Genomic DNA, 3,514 nt, shown 5'->3' with positions numbered 1-3,514 from the left:
GGCGGGCGGGCGAGGGCGGGCCGACGGCGCGGGGGCGGGTTCTCCGGGGCTGGGTGGCCGTTCGCTGGTTCGTCTGGACGTCGATCAAGCGGGAGGGGGCGGAACGTGGCGTTCCCGACGGCTTTGATTCGGTCTAGCTTGGACTACGCCACTATGACGCGCGGGGCCGCGATTATGTAAAGCGCAGTCACGCGGGGGCGCCGCCTGAAGAGAGCGTCTTCCGACAGGGGAAATCGCGGAAGCTCTCTGGCTCCGCCCACTTTGCCGTTGTGGGCCTGCCTTCGCCCCGCCTCTCCTGGGCCGCGGGCGCATCCAGGCTTCTCGCGATACTCCGCGGAGCTGTGATGTTTTCGGTTGCCATGGAGCTTCCTGCTAGGTGAAAGAGGGCAGGATGGGGGCGATAGTGCTGTGAGGTCGGATTCGAACTCCGAGGCTACACTAAGTTTGAACCAGAAGGGCAGCCAAGAAGGAAACTCTATCCGCGGAGCAGGCGGGTTTGCTCAGCCCTCTAAGAGGGAAAACAGAATAATTAAGATGAGTGTCGTCTATGGGCTGGAGAGATGGCGCCAAGTGACTGCCAAAGCTTGTCCTCACCCATCACGTCTTCCTTTGTGTCTTATTTTGTCTTGAGACTGGGACTCACTATGCTCTGGCTGACCTGGAACTCGCTCTGTAGACCAGGCTGGCCTCTAAATCACAGAGATCTGCCTGCCTCCTCCTCCTCTTCCTGTGTGGTGGGACCAGAGGCTAGCACCACCATGCCCAGCCTCTCTGTGTCATTAGCAACAATGGCTTGGTGTAATTAGAGGAAACTCCCCCAGGAGTTAGAGGCGCTTGGATCCTTGTAAGTGGGAGAATAGCCTTGGCTACACAGCAAGTTCCTGGTATCAGAATAGATGCTCGAGCTATAGAGGGGATCAGCCACCTCTTAATCAGCACCTTCCTTAATCTGCTAAACTCAGAAGCCCCTCCCCTCTAAAGTGTATAAAAGTATGGGATTCTCGGTGCTCTATGGTTTGCTTTTAGATCTCCTACACCCCTCCCACCGCCCAGGTTCTCCAGCCCAAAGTCAGAGATTACTAAATGATGTTTTGCCTAACTCCATCTCAGTGCATCTCTCTTCTGAACCTGGGAAAAATCAGAATTACTTAATGGCCCAATCCATCCAGGACTACATTGTTGTATGATGTTTACTCTTTAGGCTTATTTAGGGGCCCACCACCCAGATCCCAGATCTGGCTTATTCTTTGTTGTGGATGTCTGGCCTTAGCTTGACTTGTTTCTTGTCTGCTTTTCTTAAATTATCTCAACTACCTTTTCCCTCTGGGCTTTTTTCTTTTTTTACTTCTGTATATCTTATTTTTCTTCTTCCTCTGTGACTGACTGGGTAGCTGGGTGGCTGACCCCTGATGTCCTCCTCTCCTTGTTCTCTTGATCCTCACTGGCCTTGTTTCTCCTTCTATTTATCCTGCCAGCCCCACCTACCCTTGCTTCTGCCTCACTATTGGCCGTTCATTTCTTTATTAGAACCATCAGGTGTTTTAGACAAGCACAGTAACAGCTTCACAGAGTTAAACAAATGCAGCATAAACAAAAGTCACACACCTGAAAATAATATTCCGCAACATTTCCCCTTTTCTCTTTCTAAACAAAAATGAAAAGTTTTAACTTTAACATAGTAAGACTGTACACAATAAGAACAATTATCAAATAAAGATTACACTCATAATGTACTGAATTTTAATTCATTTGTGTCTGGTAAATTTATATAAAACTATTATCTATCCTATCTTAGTAAATTCAAAATTTTATACTTAACTTACTTTCTATCATACCTAAGAAAACCTGCAGCTATAAATATATAGTCTTTAACTCCATCAAAGGCACCAGAAGGATATAATGTTATTTAGATAAACAAAAAGTGCATTGCGAACGATTTCCAAAAACTCTATAAATGACAGAGACATTTATAGACAACCACCCTAAGTTCCTTTGCAGCATTGGGGTATTCATCGTCAGCCTACGGACCCATAGTATCTGGCAGACTTTTCAATGAAACAGAAAATTTGAAAGACTGTCTTGCCTATATTGGCCGATTGTCAATCATTTTCCTTTGTGCCCTGTAGAATGTCTGGCAGCTTCTTTTGTGAAGCAGGAACCCTGAAGGACCATCCCACCCTATTTTGGCAAAGTTTAGCAGTCACTTTCCTGTGGGTCCAGCATGTCCAATTTATACAACATATTGTCAAGCAGTCCAAGCAAGAGCAGTTTCTTGCCCAAATAGCTAATCTTGCCACAATGAAAACAAACTCCATAAGGAGTTTCTTTAATGCCCATGTCTTCTCTGAAGTAAATTGGTGCTGCCAGGAACAGATATGTCTTGTTGCCATAAAAAATTTTAACAAAACATTTTAAATGTCATATTTTATAGATCTTTGAAATATTTGAAGACTTGGCCGGGCAGTGGTGGTGCACGCCTTTAATCCCAGCACTCGGGAGACAGAGGCAGGTGAATCTCTGTGAGTTCGAGGCCAGCCTGGTCTACAAGAGCTAGTTACAGGACTGTTACACAGGGAAACCCTGTCTCAAAATACCAAAAACCAAAAACCAAAAAAAAAAAAAAAAAAAAGACATCCACCAAATAACCAAAAGCCTCCTACAACCTAACTCTTGGGAATGTGAACATTGTTTTCTCTAGACTATTTCCTGCTGAATCTTTAAGGTCCCTGAGAAAATGACCAAGCCCTGGGAAGACCAGTTAGAACCCTTGTTGATAGATATCACCTGTCAAGTTTCAGGAGGTCTCACCTAATCAAACTAGATCTAAATCTTTTTTTCTTTTTTTTTTTTTCTTTTTTTTTTTGGTTTTTCGAGACAGGGTTTCTCTGTGGCTTTGGAGCCTGTCCTGGAACTAGCTCTTGTAGACCAGGCTGGTCTCGAACTCACAGAGATCCGCCTGCCTCTGCCTCCCAAGTGCTGGGATTAAAGGCGTGCGCCACCGTCGCCCGGCTAAACTAGATCTAAATCAACCTGCAACAAATCCACAGCCTCTTGCTTCCTGTGGAAAAAAAAAGCAAAACTTTCTCCAAAGTGTTTTTTATTCCCATCTGATAAATACATTTTTAAACTTTTTTAAAGTTAAGGCATTCTTAAAGCATATAGGCTGGTTTGTTTTTATAGTGCCTCTTTCAAGTTTAGGTCTCTTACAGCTGCCCTTTGTTTTTTAGCAATCAAAAAATTTGAAATCAACACAATAATATACAGGATCCAGACTCCCTGTGTGTTTTTCATCTTTACATGGCTTTTTTTAACCATTACTTTTACTGTCTCTTTTTTTTTAAAATATTTATTTGTTTATTATGTATACAATATTCTATCTGGGGCTGGAGAGATGGCTCAGAGGCTAAGAGCACTGACTGCTCTTCCAGAGGTCCTGAGTTCAATTCCCAGCAACCACATGGTGGCTCACAACCATCTATAATGAGATCTGGTGCCCTCTTCTGGCATACAAACA

Source organism: Microtus oregoni, unplaced genomic scaffold (genome assembly GCF_018167655.1).
Source record: "Microtus oregoni isolate MIOR12 unplaced genomic scaffold, Mior012 000005F_ref0000423, whole genome shotgun sequence".
NCBI lineage: Eukaryota > Metazoa > Chordata > Mammalia > Rodentia > Cricetidae > Microtus > Microtus oregoni.
The sequence above is the reverse complement of the archived record's forward strand: the minus strand, read 5'-3'. Positions refer to the sequence as shown.